The sequence below is a fragment of the Amblyomma maculatum genome, chromosome 5 (assembly GCF_055883805.1).
Source record: "Amblyomma maculatum isolate TAMU_Amacu chromosome 5, ASM5588380v1, whole genome shotgun sequence".
Classification (NCBI taxonomy): domain Eukaryota; kingdom Metazoa; phylum Arthropoda; class Arachnida; order Ixodida; family Ixodidae; genus Amblyomma; species Amblyomma maculatum.
Genome location: NC_139348.1, coordinates 35,623,820 through 35,641,322, shown reverse-complemented (window position 1 = coordinate 35,641,322; position 17,503 = coordinate 35,623,820). Strand labels below are relative to the sequence as shown.

Below are 17,503 nucleotides of genomic sequence, written 5' to 3'. Positions count from 1 at the left end.
TGTATCCATCTCAATTGCCATTGTTTGCAAATGACATAAGTTTTGGTCGTGTAGCAGTGCGTCGAAAAGTGAACAAACACTGCGATAAAAGAAGAGTATAAAGATAACAAAGAAAAAATTCCAGATATAGTAAGTAAGGGCAAGAGTTACTAAAGCAGATCAAGGATCAAACGACAGTCTGTGGCAAAAAGGAATTCTCACGGCTTTCTTGTTCAATGATCGAGGCGTCGTAGTCGCAGAGTTGGCCGGTAGCGGCGGCCGTACAAAATGAGGAAGAAACAAAGACGACGAGTTGATCGCGCGCTCGGTGAAAACAAAAAAATAACACTTCCCAGAGCGAGCGGGGCTCACATCTCACAGTTCACATATCGCCAGAGCGCACTGCCACGGGTTGCAGACACTGCAGACTGCAGCTACAGCAGTCGTGAGCAGCAGGCAGCAGTCTGCCGTTTGATTCTCCGCTAGTTGCGCTGTGGTAGCTGTGGATTCTCCGCTAGTTGCGCTGTGGTGGAAGTAGCGCGTTGCAGAATTAGAGGCGCGATGTAGAATGCTTCTCCCAGCTAAACAGTGGAATCCTTGCAGTTCAAATTTTGCACAGAAATCACATTTTGTCGCTAGTATTTTTTAATACTAAATTTGTTTGGGGTACTTGCCTAATTCGATCAGAAGAAGTCAGATGTTCCCATCGCCTGCGGCGGCGGCGACGCCATGTAAATATTATCTAATAAATGTTTTTCACCACCACCAGACGAACCGCTGCCCCAGCGATGGGACTGGTGGCGCCACCAGTCCCATCGCTGGGCCAGCGGTTTGTCTGGCGTCGCCGCCATGGTAGAAGAACAAATGGTAGCGTAACTCCCATAGAAGCCTGCGTGTCGACTCTGAGCGAGGCTTTAGTTTCCCAGCGCCCCCTGCGAACTGTGAGGCACAACGAACACGTGACGTTACTTGTGACGTCACAGTGACGTACTTTTGGCGGGGAATTTGATTGTCTTCTTACTTATGAACGAAAAACAAGGCCAACAACGACGGAGGCAGAACGATGCTAGGCAGAAAAATGGACACCGTAACTGTTCAGCCAACTTCACTTGACATGGATTTCTACTGTCAAGTTTTACGTTAACTGAAATGTTACGGCATCTTTAACCACCTTATCATAGCATCGTTCTGCCTCCGTCGTCGTTAGCCTAGTCTTTCGTCGCGCGTCATGTAAACGCATTCTGGGGCTTCGGCAAGCACATGGATAGAATCACATGGCTTGAGGCATTTCACTAAGGGCATAAATGAGTGAAGCTGTGCTGCATAGAAAGCCAGGCTTTATTAATTCACGATTACTTACATGGACGATTCACGACAATGAAATCTTTAAGTGTAGGAAAGCGACCACCGCTCATTCGTCACGGTCTTCATGAAATCCTCGTTATAACAAAATTACCTCAGCGTAGGTCTCCTAACGAGACGCGGTGAGATTATAAAAGGGTAAAAAATCTTGCTAACAAAGTACATATCAGTGTCAAAGAACAACAAAAACAAACGAACGGAATAACGCTAGCGCTAGAACGCCAACCTGTAAGAGCTTAGGTAAGCAATTCAAATTGGGATTACTAGTATTTAGAAGTTAATGCGGCTGAGAAGTCAAAACATCTACGATATAGCTTTTCTCCAATAAATCTCGCCCTGTTCATGATTCCATTATTTTACTCGCGCTTCATTTGCCACTGAGAGGAGTCAATGTGAGGTTACAAATTTACAACTTAAGCATTTAACATGTTCATGAGAAAGATCCCATTGACAATAGGAACATCACTGTAATAACAGCTAAAGCACGTTCAGCGAACGTTGGTGCGGTAATACGACGCAGTAAGCAAAACACGCAGCAAAGGGAGCGGAACGGAAGGCTTTGAGCAATGCGACACGCATCTTGGGGGCAATAAAATCTCACCTTCACCGTTCAATTAAAACATGCAGCGATACGCCGCTCATGCAGACGTGTATCCGTAAAACAATTAAGCCACCACTTTTGCGACATGCCTGGGAGGCCGAGCCGAACCGCCGAGCTGTGACGCAGCATTGTCCCATCGTCCGGAAATGCGCACATGCAGCGGCAATCAGTTTCTCATCGAGCACACGCAGTCTTCGCCTTGCTGTAAAGCTCTACCACAACCAGCATAATAAAATACTGACTGTTTGTTACAGATAACCCACTCAGTACGCAGCGCGCAACGATGAACGTTGAACGGGGCCGATGACGCACCCATCACGCGGATGAAAAAAGCCGCCATGTCTGAGCTTTGGGCAACTACGCAGCGGATAATAAGTGGCCGAGAGAGGCCGTTAGAAACAAGTTAAAATATTATTAAAAATGTGACACGTTTTTTCTTACGCAAGAAACAAAAACTGCATTCATTCCTGAGTGAGAATATTATGTTTACTTTCTAGTTCTTTGGAGTTCTGGCAGATCTTATTTTCTGTGCGCTAGTAATTTGCCTCACAGTTCGCAGGAGCCATCATCATCGAGTTGATGCCGCTGGCAGTAGGCAGCTGCACGCGTTTTCTTCCAAGTTGCGCGACCAGTTGTACATTGACCTTGTCGCCGCCGCCGCAGGCGATGGGAACATCTGACTTCTTCTTATCGAATCAGGCAATTACCCCAAACAAATTTAGTAGTAAAAAATACTAGCGACAAAATGTGATTTCTGTGCGAAATTTAAACTGCAAGGATTCCGCGGTTCAGCTGGGAGAAGCATTCTACATCGCGCCTCTAATTGGAAGCAGTTAGGGATAAGGGTAGATGGAGAATACCTCAGTAATCTGCGATTTGCTGATGACATTTCCTTGCTAAGCAACTCGGGAGATGAACTACAAATAATGATTGATGACCTAGACAGGAAAAGTAGAAAGGTAGGCTTGAAAATCAATATGCAGAAGACTAATGTTCAACAGCCTCGGGAACAGCAGTTTACATTAGGTAGCGAAGTGCTGGAAGTAGTAGGCGAATACTTAGGACAGGTAGTAACCGCAGATCCGGACCATGAAAAGGAAATAACAAGAAGAATAAGATCGGGATGGAGCGCATTTGGCAAGCACTCGCAGATTATGTCTAGCAGCTTACCGGTATCGCTAAAGAGGAAAGTATACATATAACAATTGCATCTTACCTGTACTCACCTATGACGCTGAAACGTGGCGGCTAACCAAGAGAGTTCTACTTAAAGGGCCATCCAGGGAAAGCCCTTTTAAGCAAAGGAGCCCAGTGTTTCGATCAGGTACCGGAGATAGTCTGTGCAAAATGCTACAGTGACACGCGCGCCGCAAAGCATCGAAAATACAATTCAAAGCTCTCTCATGTTCTCCTCTGGGAAGCCAGCTTCCCCGTTTCCTGCGCTGGCTCGACGGTTGTTGTTGTTGTTACGAACTTTATTTTTCCACCGATGTAGGAGGCCCCCTACTCCCCGCCCCCGGCACGCAGGCCTATGGGACGGAGGCCGGGGCCTCCGCGACTAAAGACATGCGAAGTGACAGTGTTTCTTCGCGGCTTCAGCCGCCAGGCGGACAGCTTGCTGCTGGTTGGCGGGGGACTCGCTCCGCAGTAGCAGTTCCCAGGCTTCTCTACTGTTTATGTTTTCCTTGGCGCCAGGGGAATCAAGGCATTGCCAGATTATGTGATCAAGAGTACCCCTTTCTCCGCAGGTTTCGCATCTATCGTCCGCCTTTTCTTCCACTTGCGTGTGGAAAAGCCAGACGGGACTTGGGAAATTCCCAGCTTGCAGGCGCCGCCAAGCGACGGCCTCCTTGTTAGTTAGCGTTCGGTCCGGTGGTGGCAGGGACCTTCTGCTAAGTCTGTAGTGTTCTAAAATTTCCTTATAAGTTTGCAGCCTCTCGTCCATCCCATCGCAATCAGGCGGCTCTACGGCTGCCCGGAAGTAGAGAGCTCGGGCTAGCTCGTGCGCCGCCTCGTTGCCGGGGACGGACTCGTGCGCGGGGGTCCAAATAATTCGAATCTTTCTTTCAAGTTTTCTTTTCTCTAAAATTTTGGCTGCCTCCGTCGAGACCCTCCCTTTTCCAAAGTTCCAGACAGCTGTTTTGCTGTCACTAATAACTATGCTGGCTTCCGTTCCAACGCAAGCGAGCGCTATTGCAACTTCTTCAGCCGTGTCTACATTTCGGCTTCTAACGGACGCGGCGGCGGCGGGCACGCCGCGGCCGTTGACGACCACAGCCACCGCCGCTGCCGCCGCCCCCGACTTCCCGCTAGCCGCGTCCACGTAGGCGACCTCCCCCGGCTTCATTTTCCCCGCTTTCTTTGCGAGCGTCTCGGCCCTCTTTTGTCTCCTCTCCTTGTTGTACGTAGGGTGCATGTTTTTAGGTAGGGGGGGCACTATTATATATTCGCGACACTCTCGTGGAATGTCTACTTTGTGGCTTGTTCCTCTATCTGACTGCAGTCCCACCCAGCCGAGGATGGTTCTGCCCGTGGTGGTTCTGCTTAATCTTTCTAGTTGCGCCATGCGCACAGCCTCCGCTAGTTCCGTCCAGTTGTTGTGCACCCCCATTTCGAGGAGGCGTTCAGTCGAGGTCGAGATGGGTAGTCCCAGAGCCCTCTTCGCGCATCGTCTGATGAGTGCGTCTATTCTCTGCCTTTCGTCTGATCTAATGTTTAGGAATGGTGTGGCGTAACATATGCGGCTAGTGATGTAAGCCTGCATTAGTTTCAGGAGGCTTCGTTCCTTAAGGCCCCGACCCTTTAGTGCGATTCTCCTGAACAGACCCGTGACTTGCGTGGCGTACGCGTTCAGTTTCTTTACCGTTGTATCGTTGTACCCATCTGCTTGTAGAAACAGCCCCAAGATCCTAATTTGTTCGACTTTTGGCACTATTTGGCCGTCTACTGTTACGCTGATGTTTATCTGGCGTTTACACCTGAGCGCCTTCGGGTTGTATATAAACAGTTCCGATTTTTGTGGAGAGCACGGTAGGACACGACGGTGTCCGCCGCCGCTTGCAAGCGCTCCTCGATGCTCGCGTCACTCCCCTGGGTAGCCCACAGGTTGACGTCGTCCGCGTACATACTGAATTTCAAGTTTTCCACTTTCCTCAGTTCTGCCGGGAGGTTTCGCATGGCAACATTAAAGAGGAACGGGGACAGCACCGAACCCTGTGGCGTACCCCTGCTTCCTAGTTTGACGGTGGAGGAATTCAATGTCCTGAAACTTTATCTTTATCGTTCTACCCGACAGGAAGTCTTTTACGTAGTCGTACGTTTTCTTTCCGACCCCCAATTCTTGGAGACCAGAAAGAATTGCCGCGTGTTTTACGTTATCGAACGCCTTTGTCAGGTCTAGACCTAGTAGTACCCTCGCGTCCCTGGTTTCGCTTTCTATGATATCGTGTCTCAAGCGGAGCATTACGTCCTGTGTGCACAGGCCGGGCCGGAACCCAACCATTTCGTGTGGCCACAGGTCGTTAAGCTCCATGAAACGCGTTAGTCGCGTTTCCGCTCCATCAATTTCCCTATACAGGATGTTAGAGAGATTGGTCGTAAGTTCTCTAGTTTAGGGGGTTTGCCTGGCTTCGGTATCAAAATTACGTTTGCCGTCTTCCACTGTTGTGGGAGGCGGCCTCTGTCCCATACGATTCTCATGTACTTGGTGAGCGCGCGGATGGAATTATCGTCCAAATTTCGGAGAACCTTGTTTGTGATTCCGTCTGGGCCGGGAGCCGATTTTGTTTTTAGGCCTAATATTTCGGCGCGAACCTCCGCCTCCGTGATCGGCGCGTCTAGGGCCTCGTTTAAGGGTCCTTCGTAATCCGGCAGGGGTAAGGTTTGCGTGTCGCCTACGTACATGTTAATTAGTTTCGCCATGAGTTCCCCGTCCGTGCCCTCGAACGCGTGTCTGGCTTTCGTCAGTCTTATGCCCGATTGAGTTTTCGAATTGTCAGGATCAAGTAGGTGTCTGAGTAGGCTCCACGTATTAGCAAGGCTCATGTTCCCTTCCATCTCGTCACACCTACTACACCAGTTTTGTTCGCAAAGTTTTACTGCGTAATCTTCAATCTCTTTGTTATATCTTGCTATCCTTCGCCTAAGGTTCCTGTTCCATCTTTGCGACCGGAGACGCCTCTCCATGCCGCATTTTGCTTCCCACATATGAAGGAGTTTGCTGTCAACCGTCACCGGCGCATCGTCCTCCCGTAGGGTCGTGGTTGCTTTCTCTACTTGTTTCTTAAGCGTCTCTGCCCATTGCTCTATGTTTTGGATTTCATCTCCCGATTCGCAGTTTTCTCTGATTTGCCTAAACCTGTCCCAATCGGTGATTTTGGGTTTTTTGAGGCGACGCGTTTTGACGCCCTTGCTGAGGGTGAGAGCCAGAACAAAGTGGTCGCTGCCAAAATTTTGAGCTGTGTTTTTCCAGACTGCGTCTCCCGTGTTTTTTCCTAAGGTAAGGTCCGGGGTGGTGTCTGCACAGACGCTGTTTCCCATCCTGGACGGACAGCTAGGGTCCGTCAGCAGGGTGAGGCCGAGCTCATGTATGTCCTCCCACAGTTGCCTACCCTTGGGGTCGTGTCTATTGTAGCCCCATTCTTGGTGGGCGGCATTGAAGTCTCCTAGAATTATAAGAGTATTGCTTCCTGCTGTTTTGATCGCTTTGCGGAAGAGGGCGCGGAAACGTACCTTTCTCTGCTGGGGGGTGCTGTACAGATTTAAGATGAAGAGACTAGCCTCTTCCTTGCGACCAGTGATAATTTCTATTAATACAGCTTCGATGTCTCGTGAGTTGACCTCATGCTCGACTACCGCTATGTGTCTTTTAACTAGCGTGGAGACGCGGGATTTTTCTCCCCGATTACCGTGGAACGCCTGATATCCCGATAATTTTGGTAGACCTTTTCCTGTTTCCTGAAGGGCTATAGCTAAAGGTTTTTCTGCGCTCTGCTCTAAGTGCTGTTGCAAGAGCGCTCGCTTTCGTTGGAAGCCGCGGCAGTTCCACTGCCACACCAGAGAGTCTTCATTTTTACTGCGCCTGTCCATTTTGTTGAATTGGGGTCACAGTCTTTTCTAATGTAGTTAGCCTCTCGGTGAAGGCGTTCTGCATCGCGGTGAATTGCGTCTGCATTTGATTTACCGCACCCATTAATTGGGTGAGGAGGGTCTCGATTCTTTCAAATCTTGCTTCGTATTTAGCGTCCAGTCTCCTTTCTAATGCCACCAGCGGATCCGTCTCGTTCCCTTTACGTTTTTGCGGGGGTGGCCTGATTGTTCCAGTAATCATTTTCTCCTCTTCATTATCCCTCTGCTCAGGGCGCGCGACTACGACCTTTGTAGGCGGGGAAGAGGGCATCTGTTTCTGTACCTGTTTTTGGGGTACCAGTTGGTTCCTCGGTGGAGGAGGGGGGGTACTCTTTTCCATTCTTAAATTTTGAATCTCTGTAGTGAGCATGCTGAGCATGCTCTTGAGCTCTCGATTCTCTTTTTCTAGTTTTTTAGTTCTCTCGTCTGCCTCCCTATTTACCTGGGAACTGCTAACCGTGAAGCTTACCGTTTTTCGATCTTCGCTCGGACTGCGTCTGCGTGCAGGTGGTCCCCACGACGTCTTGGGGTCCCGTGTAAAGCACCCGGAGCTGCTGGCAGTGGATGAGTCGGCCAAGGTCCTCGAACTGGAGCGGCTTCGTCCAGAGCTGGAACGGTCCCTGGTACCGGAGCTCGAGCGGCGTCGCGTAGAGTTGGCGGTGGCTCCTTCCTCCAGCCTTGGGAAGTCCCCCTCTTTGGCTGTGAAGTGGTGGCAGTCCTTGCTGTTTGATCTCGATCTCCTTCTTAGTAGCCGGGGGTCCTCTTCACCATTTCTGGTTCTTGAGCGTCCCGCTCGCTCGCAGTTTTGCGTTGCATCAGCCAGTTGTTCCTGCTGACCCAGTTTTTTCTCCCAACGTCTTTTTTTGGTGATGTATGGGGTTCTATATATCTCCCGGCATCGCTTATCGCCGAGGAGGTGATTCTTTCCGCATAGCTGGCACCTGGGTTCGCACAGATGACCTTCTTTCGGGTTTTCCATGCCGCATCCGCGGCACTTTTTATTCGTCGGATCCGGACAGACGTCGTCTCGGTGTCCCATGCGCCCGCACGCGTGGCAAACTTCATATTTCTTCTTGTACAAGACGCATCTTTGCGCGAAAGGAGATAGGTACACCCAGCGCGGAACCTTCTGATCTTCGAAGAGGATTAGTATTGTTTTGGAGGTTGCTCCCAGTCTGCGAACACCGAGCACTGAAGGGTTCTCCTTTCTCCTGCGTATTCGCTCCAATAGCTCTTCGTTGGAATAGCGTAGGGGGACGTCGTGCACGACTCCCTTGCCACAATCTTCAGGCATAGCGGGATAGGCCTTTACTTCTATATTCTCGCTGCCGCAAAGAACTGCGCGCAAAGCCGCCCAGCTGAAAAAGTTCATTGGTTCCAGTAAGAATTCCAGCTGGTTTTAACTGGAGCCAAATGGAATTTGTGGTTCCAATTGGCAACAGCTTGCCCAATTGGTTTTGCTAGCTGGCAAAATGTTCTCCTATTGGAATTCTTAATGGTAACAGAATATGGCAATGGACGTAGTTGGCATGCTTATCACTAGTTAGAAACTTAGTTGGTTCCAATTAGAGGTCCAATGGGTTCCAGTAGGAAACTAGGCCGATTCCAATGGGCATCCAACTGTTTTAATTTACCAGTCCCCCTTCAATATTCCACTGGTTCCAAATGAAAATGAGGTGGTTTCTTATTGAAAACAAGAAAATAAGTTCAAAATATCACACTTTCTTTCCTTTGGTCATCCAGCATGGATTTAAGCAGTTAATGAAAATTTAATTTATGTGCATGACCTTGTTACAGTGTACATAAAGTGAATGCTATTTTGGCATAGTTTAATCTGTTTGACTCATAAAAGAATGGCATTGCCAAGAAAGTCAAAATTACTGATGATATATATAGTTATAGACATCTGCTTCTTTAAATAATCCTTTGAATGCATGAAATATTTTAAACAAATTTTAAGTTCTAGTTTAAAAGGAAAGAAAATATTTTCAAGATTTCCATAGAACACAATTCTTGCAACTATTGTGAACTGATGTTTCTTAATTGAGTACAGAATTGAAACCCTGCTAATAATCGAGTAAAAAACTCGAGTAAACACACTTTATGGTAAAAGTACTGGTGAAAAATAAGCAAACTCAATGCTTTGGATGAGACCAGAACATGTGCACATATACAGGTGCATATCTACAGGCATATATATACGATATATCCCACGGGCATATATATTATATATGTACGACATTCTTTCAGCTGCTGTCTGCTAGCGTAGCAGACGACGCGAGTTCCGATGATCGCCTACATCAATCAAAGCAAAGTGCAGCGAAAACAATTATTTGCAAAAACTTAAAATTAATTTTAATAGCAGTAATTTTAAATATGTCACTTATCACTTGCTATATAATTTTGACTAATGCATGTTTTCCGCACAGTGAGCGACATCGCTGTCGTGCCTTCGGCTTTAGCTTTCAGAAGCCAAAAATAGCCGTTCCGAAGTCTAGACTAGACGACTAGCGAGGGACAACATGGCGGTGACAATGGCAAGCATGACGGCATGTTCGTGCAAACGCGTGTTTGCAAATGCTCTGTGCGGCTAGAATCCTGCGCTAATTATATGTTACCATAATTGAAACGTAGCCGTCATTATGAATGATTTTTCGGCATTTCATCTGACGCACTAAGTGGTATCACAACTTCTGGCAAGACTAAAAAATGTGAAGCGACTTCTACAAGGCCTACGACATGCTACTCTTCGGTAAGTAAAAAGTTTCTTTTCTTGTGGTAATCCCACCCCGTGTAAGTGTTCTAAGGTTGCATTGGTGTTCAGCTGAATTTTTAGAGCGTATTTAAGGCACTGACAAAGACCAACATTGACTGAAACGGGCCCGATAGCTACGATGACCGCTGCTGATCTCATTCGAGCGAACTGTCCAAGTGAGGTGATAACCTTTGTTCTCCGTGATTGATTTCCGTAGATTTATTGTATTAGCCTGTCGAACTACGTTTGGATTCACCTGCGGCCAGCAAAAAACCAACTTCATTATCCGATTGTTGCCGTCTCAGAACCGTCACTGCATATCCTGGTGGCTTCACTGTGATGACATGAAGCGCTGGTAGGTTTAAAACTAGAAACCTAGGCCAAAAATGTGTGAACAGGCAAAGACCGGTGGCTGAATGATTCAGTCTATACCTATTGCGACTAGGTTTATCCGTGATGCGATTGTGAGTGAGCATGTACCTCATTCACCTTTCACTTGTTTCATTTGGAAGCACCATTCAAGGAAAATATTTAGAGACCACGTGCTTGTACAACACTTCACTTGTCCCTTGGAGGATTCTCGCCACATGTGTTTTTGCATTTGTATGTGGTTTTGCATTTTACTCGTTCCAGAGCAAAAACTTGTACTCGATGACTTGTACTTTCTAACTAAACTAAGCTTTGCTAAATGCACTTTTTTTTCTCTACACGGCTACAGGAAGCGACTGCAGGACATGGGCATGCCACTGCAAATGGCTCGGGAGGCTGCCATGAAAGACGTGACGGGCCTCATCAACGAAAAGATTGCATATCTCAGAAGGCAAGCGAAGAGGTAATTGAATAATTTTATACCATTTTGTGTGTGACATTCAAAAAGCATCTAAGCTTGTCAGCTCTGTGATTACTTATGCTTGCCTTTATTACTTCAGGGAACAAGCTGCCAATGGAGCACTGCAGGGAGCAACCACACAAGCAGCTACGGCAGATGGCGATTGCTGAAGAATGCACAAAGGCACATTCAAGAAATTTTTTGAATTTGGATCTTTCACCATTCAGCTGTGCTGTTTTATGGGTAGCTAGTTAAAAAAAGATCTTATTTGTTTCAAGTAGAGAAGCACTTTGCATTGCAAGTACATTAAAGTAATAAATGTGAAAGTGTGTTATTGAATAGAGCTTTGTTGTCTTCATTTCAAGTAATTCATGCAGATCTTGTTCTGGCCCACTCCAAACACAGAAATTAGTCCTGCAAGCATCAACATGCACCAGATGATGAGAGTATGGGTCTAGTATTAGTTCCCTAGTTAATATTCATTGGAGTAGGAACTTCCCAGCTATAATGGGGCAGCATTGATTCCATTATGTTATAATGGGTACTAGCTGGAATCGTCCAGTTAAAACCTATTGGAGTTGTCCAGTTAGAACCAGCTGGAATCGCCCAATTATAACCAGCTGGAATCGTCCAATGGGAACCAGCTGGAATCGCCCAATTGGAACCAGCTGGAATTTACCAATGGGTGTCCGAAAACCTAACTGGTACCAATTAGAAAAATTCCAATAGGAACCAATGAACTTTTTCGGCTGGGCGTACCTTCTTCCACGCTCTTCGCTAGTAGTGGCGATTAGTATGGACTGTTGCTTTATATTTGCCGAGAAGATGTCGTTCTCGGCGTCCCTGAGCTCGATGCCGGCGGCGCGGGCGATCGATTCAGCCAGTTCAATCATTCCACCTTCTATTAGACGGCTGACTCCGCCCCGGGGGCGTATTATTATTTTTTCGGCGTTCTTCGGTATCTGCACGGACTGCTTCTCTACCGATTTTGCCGCTAGCTTTCTTCCGATGGCGGCCTTGTGACCTGTAGTCCGCCGCTCTTCATCTTTGGTCGCGGTTCGCGTTTCCTCTTCGAGGGGCACTACGCGGCCTTTCTTTTTCGTAATAAACCAAGGCCACAGCAATGACGTACGTACCGGGAACGATGTCCATTGGTCCGTCTCGCTGACTGACGGGAGAAGGATGGGTGTCTACCGCTCGCAGCGCGCTTTTCCCTCGCCACGACCAGACAATCCAGCGGCGCGCGCTCCTTCGACCGTTTTTTTTTTTTTTTTTTTTTTTTTTTGCGCTCGCGGAGAGCCACGCCCCACCTCCCGCCAAACGCGGAGGAGGAAGGGGAATTTGTATTGCGGAGGCTAGACGACCTCGGGCAGGAGAGTGAAAAACCTTTGCGAGGGAACGGAAGGAGAGAGGCATGATAGAATCGGGTGATTGCGGTGGCTGTAATTGCGTTATTAGTTACTCTTTTCAAAAACATTTTGCGGTCTTGCGTTCTAGGGGCGAAGTCTCACAGTCACCGGGGAAGAAAATATTTTCGACCGGAGGGTGGACAGTGGGCCTTTAAGTTGAGGACAACCCAGAGGGCTATGGAACGAAAACTGGTAGGGGTGACATTAAGAGATAGGAAGCGTGCAGAGTGGGCCAGAGAAATAACTCGTTACCGACATTCTAGTGGACATTAAGAAGAAGAAATGGACATGGGCAGGAAGAGAGGATAACCGATGGTCGCTTAGGGTAACAAACTGGATTCAAAGGGAAGGAAAGCGTAGCAGGGGGCGGCAGAAAGTTAGGTGGGCGGATGAGATTAAGAAGTTCGCAGGGATCAAGTGGATGCAGCTAGCACAGAGCCGGGTTAAAGAGAGAAAGAGAGAGAAGGCAGAGAGGTTAACCAGGAAAGCTTCCGGTTTGCTACCCTGCACTGGGGAAGGGGAATGAGGAGTTTAAAGGAGAAAGATAGAAGAGAATGATAGGAAAGGTAAGGCGGCGAGGAGCACAGTCACAGTTTCTCAATCAAGTTTGTGTCTCTCATAAAACACATAAGTGCTTTGAAGGCTTTGCCGTTAGACGCCTTCTGTGGCCATGGGCCGAGGATTTTCTCCTCTGTGAAAGGACGGCTGTCAAGATGGTCCAGAGCCGAACGCAGCGCATACCTTTCGCTTGAAAAAGCAGGGCACTCGCAAAGGAGATGCTGTGTGGTCTCTTCGCAGCCGCATCTTTCACAGTTCCGCCATTCTCATCACATAAGCGTATATTTTGGTGAATGCAACACCGCCACATACGGCACATCAGTGTTGTTTCGCGCCGCCCTTTGTTAGGGGGAACACGAAGGTGCAGCCCAGGGTCTATAGTTCCCTAGCTGAGGCGTCTATTGGAAAATTCTCCTTTGTTCCAGGCTGAAAGCGTTAGCTCCGCCGCTAAGGAACGAAGTCGACAAGCTGCGTCAACTCTAGATATAGGAATGTTCACTGTAGTTCTGTCGTTGTGTGCAGAACGGGCAACAATTGGTCTGCCTGATGGTTTCCCTCAATACCGCAATGTCCAGGTAGCCATTGGAAAATTATATCATGACCTTTTGATGTAGCGTCGTGATCTCTGCAGTTAGTTGTTCATGTGATCCACGACGTAGCGCAGCTTGAATGCCTTGAAGCGCTGCTTTCGAGTCCGTAAAAATGGACCAGACACCTGGAAGTTTCTTTGCCGATGTATTCTATAACTGCACGTAAGGCAGCCAGTTCCGCACCAGTCGAAGAGGTGGGGTACGTCGTCTTGATCCTCATCACGATGGACCTCGACGATATCACTACGGACCCCGCGGAGCTTGTTGAATTAAGCAACTGAGCCATCGGTGTAGATCGTGTTCACGATTATTGTTCATAGAATACAGGTGACCCAACGTCATTTGCTTCAAGGCAGGCAATGGTACGCCCGTTTTCTTTTTACTCCCGGAATAGATAGGTGAACTTTCAGTTCATGTAGGCTCCATATGGGTAAACTCGGTCTTGAAGCTGGAGTGAACTGTAGGTGCGATGAGCTGATATATGGTTTTGGCAAATGCAGTATATGTGGTCTAATTGTTGGGATAGTTGCCAGGTGGTGACGGGAAACCCAGGTGAGGTGTCGTATATGTGTCCTCATGGTTTCAACAGCAATATATATGTAGCTATGGGATGCTCGCGGGAGAGAAGAACCGTTGCTGCCGTTGAGGTGCATTTTGGCAGTCCAAGGCAGATGCGGAGAGCTTGAGCTTCCACGCTTTGGGAACCGGGTTAAGTGGAGAAATATGGGAGAGGCCTTCGCCCTGCAGTGGGTATAGTCAGGCTGATGATGATGATGATGAGCTGTGAGAGAAAGGCATGGAAGAAGAAAAAACTTCTTCCGCCATGGAGAAAGGGATTGGGTATGGCATGGCTGTGGTCCATCGCTATGGACGCGCGCTGTGCGCGCTGGCTAGTCTGGCCAGCGTGCTTCACTGTAGCTAAACTGTCGAGTTTGGAACCCTCATTAATCATATATCTGAATTCATATATCTGAATAAAAAACTAGAAAGAATTCACGACCTAGTATGCACTCCGCTTAATATAAATTTATTCACTTTGCGACAGCAGACAGACTGCGCATGAAACTTTTCTTCCTGTAAAACAAAACGTCGCGGGCTAGTTGGTTTATCGCAAGGGGGAAACAGCGCAAGCTAAGCACGGACAAAAAGGGAGGACACACACAGCGCTGACTTACAACTGAAGGTTTATTTCAGACACGTCGGTAAATATACAGTAGCATCAAGGGAAACAACAGCAACCTGGTTGGGAACAGTCATCGCCATCAGAAAACATACAGGTAAACACAGATCATCCAGCTCTCGATAAGAACTGAAATTCTTTATCTATAAGGGCTATGGAGGGGGTGCTGACACAATGCTCTTTAAGATGCGAAATGTTTAAAGCTTCAATAATCTCTCGCGTGGTTTTGTCACCACATCTGCTTATCACGCTCGTGTTGCCCAACTCAGGGGTGCATTTGCAATCTCGGCAATGAATGCCATGGCCCGAGATTCGTTGCGTAACATTATAATTATGCTCAGACAATCTCTTGTTGAGGCATCTGCCGGTTTGGCCTACATATGCATGGCCGCAAGACAAGGGGATGGAATATACAACACCTAGCACAGGGAACGAACTGGTCGCGATGATTAACTGTGCATCCTGTTTGCTTGCGACCCATCTGATTAACGTGCTTGCAGAGGCTGGACAAGCGATCCGGGGCTGAGAATAAAACGTCTATTCCTACTCTTTTTCCTATTTTTCTTAAGTTGTGGGAAATCCCGTGTACGTAGGGGATGACCGCGATCTGTGTGTGTCGCGTCCTCCCTTTTTGTCCGTGTTTAGCTTGCGCTGTTTCCCCCTTCCTGTAAAATGTATCAACTTTTAAGCCATCTTATCACCGCTCTAAAATAATTAACCACGACCATTTTCTGCTAAATGACGTGACTTTATGTTCAAATTTTCATTTTATTGGAAATATGACGGCCGGTCCAGGAATTGATTGATTGATTGAAAACATCTTTATTTATTCAGTATTCTCAGAACATGTGGGTGGGCCGCCTAGTCCGGTAGTCCATTGGCTGCTGCTGCTGCGCTGGCCCTCCCCACCAGCCAGTGCTGACGGTCAGGATCATCGCTGAGCAGAATAGCCTCCCACTGCTCCTCCGAGGGGTTGGGAATGGGGTCAACTAAGGGATTAAATTGGCATGCCCACACCATATGGTAGAGGTTAGCTACCTCTCCACAGTGTGGGCACTGCGGAGAGTATAGTGTAGGGTACCACAGGTGTAATTTAGCTGGTGTTGGGTATGTGTTGGTTTGTAGTCTCCCAAGGATGTTCTCTTCTAACTTATTGAGGGATTTGTGTGGTGTTGGGTACTCCTTTCTGGCTGTTCTGTATGGCGCGAGATTGTCAGCATACACTGCTAAACCTATCAGGTCACGGCACCCTTCATGGTCATCAGGGGGAGACGCCCGATATAGAAGAGCTCGGGCATGCCTGTGAGCGGCTTCGCTTCTTCCTGGTAGTTCCAGCTAGGTGACCGGGAAACGAGATGATTGATGCTTGGTTGGGTGGGTGCTTAGTTAGCAATGACAACCCTGACTTATGAATTAATCCGTAATTGAAGTTGCGACAGGCGTTCTGGGAATCAGTGAGCACAACGGCGTTGGGGTTAGATGCTACAGCTAATGCAATAATTGCGTGAGTGGGGTTAGATGTTTTCACCGAGGCGCAGTTCACCATCGACCCCGCAGGCGTTCAGACTACAATAGTCATGACTCCATTCTGTGACGTCCTGCTGCGTCCACGTAAAGGGTGTTAGTCTGCTTGTCCCATTTCTTCTGCAGGGCTTCCCCTCTTGCTATCCTCCTCTCGATGTTATATGCGGGATGCATATTCCGCGGAATGGGGTACACATTGATGCGTCTTCTCACATCGTGTGGGACCTCTTCCCTTTGGTCAATTGTATAGGGCTGATTAACATGGATCTTCTCGAGCAGTTCTCTGCCGGGTGTTGTAAGTGCGAGCCTATTGAGTTGTGAGAGCCATTGTGCTTCCCACATCTCTTCGAGGGTTTTATGTACTCCTAGAGCCATGAGCTTGGCCGTTGGCGTCCAGGAAGAGCGCGCTCTATCCCTCGAGACCGGCCGTGGCTCGAAGTCGCGGAGAGATCCCGTAACTTCCGCTTGTTGCAATGGGGTGTGGAATTCTTAATTTCTTGTTACTTGTTACAGCTTGACGAAAATAAATCGCCGCGGGCATGACAACTTACCTAATGAACGATATGCGCAACAACTGTATGTACTCATATCCGCTTCTTCCTTGCCAGCGTCCGCCGTGACTATGAACCGACTGGCTCTGTGTAAAAGTGGTTCCTTTTCAAGAAGAATGGGAATAGATGGAATAAACTTTCCGTAATCATGTACAGACCCATATCAACTAGCTGTTGCTGCAAATTAATGGAGAATGTTCGTTGTTTTCAAGGGAGCTCCTTGAAAACAACGAACTTCGTAAACCGCAGTTTCAGGAAGGGTCAGCAGTTACGCAACTATTACACATGAATTCGCAGCTGTCGTCAACTCTGTAGGTAAATTCAACGTGTTTATTGACTTTGCAAAGGAACTTTGTAAACCGCAGTTTCAGAAGGGTCAACAGTTACGCAACTATAACACGACTTCGCAGCTGTCAACTCTGGTCTGCATACGTCTGTAGGTAGATTTAGCGTGTTAATTGACTTTGCAAAGGCGTTTGTTCTGGTGTTCCCCAATAGGGTACACTTTTTTTTTTATCAATTATAGTTTTTTGTGTGTCAGCTCAAAACGTTGTAATCCTGTGTCACTCAAAACGAAATATAATCTCTTATAACTTAGACTAACATTGCCTCTAATTGGTACGACACTAATTGGGAAATCAGAATAAATGCCAGCAAAACATCATCTGCCACAATTTATTATACTTATATCTGTTATCAAAGTACATATGAGGGTAACAATGTCACAGTCGCCAAAAAATTGAGTTGGGAATTTTAGACGTTTTAGACAACACACACACACACACACACACACACACACACACACACACACACACACACACACACACACACACACACACACACACACACACACACACACACACACACACACACACACACACACACACACACACACACACACACACACACACACACACACACACACACACACACACACACACACACACACACACACACACACACACACACACACACACACACACACACACACACACACACACACACACACATGTACAAAAGCATATACCAAACTTGGAT

General features: G+C 47.6%; 1 protein-coding gene and 1 long non-coding RNA gene across 4 annotated transcripts in view; one reads left to right on the top strand and one right to left on the bottom strand.

Annotated features, from left to right (window-relative positions):
- The window catches only part of LOC146188012 (uncharacterized), a 54,975-nt gene extending 54,538 nt beyond the window's left edge, over nucleotides 1–437 (bottom strand). For all 3 annotated transcript variants that reach the window (XM_084603593.1, XM_084603594.1, XM_084603595.1), the window contains exon 1: nucleotides 202–437. The gene's annotated coding sequence lies outside the window, so the exon portion shown is untranslated. The remainder of the gene's footprint in view (nucleotides 1–201) is intronic.
- Nucleotides 438–9,569: 9,132 nt separating this feature from the next.
- On the top strand, nucleotides 9,570–10,992 carry LOC146188011 (uncharacterized). The gene is made up of 3 exons (XR_014707475.1): nucleotides 9,570–9,821; nucleotides 10,543–10,656; nucleotides 10,754–10,992. It is a non-coding gene; the product is annotated as an uncharacterized LOC146188011 (long non-coding RNA).
- The last annotated feature ends 6,511 nt before the right edge of the window (nucleotides 10,993–17,503 follow it).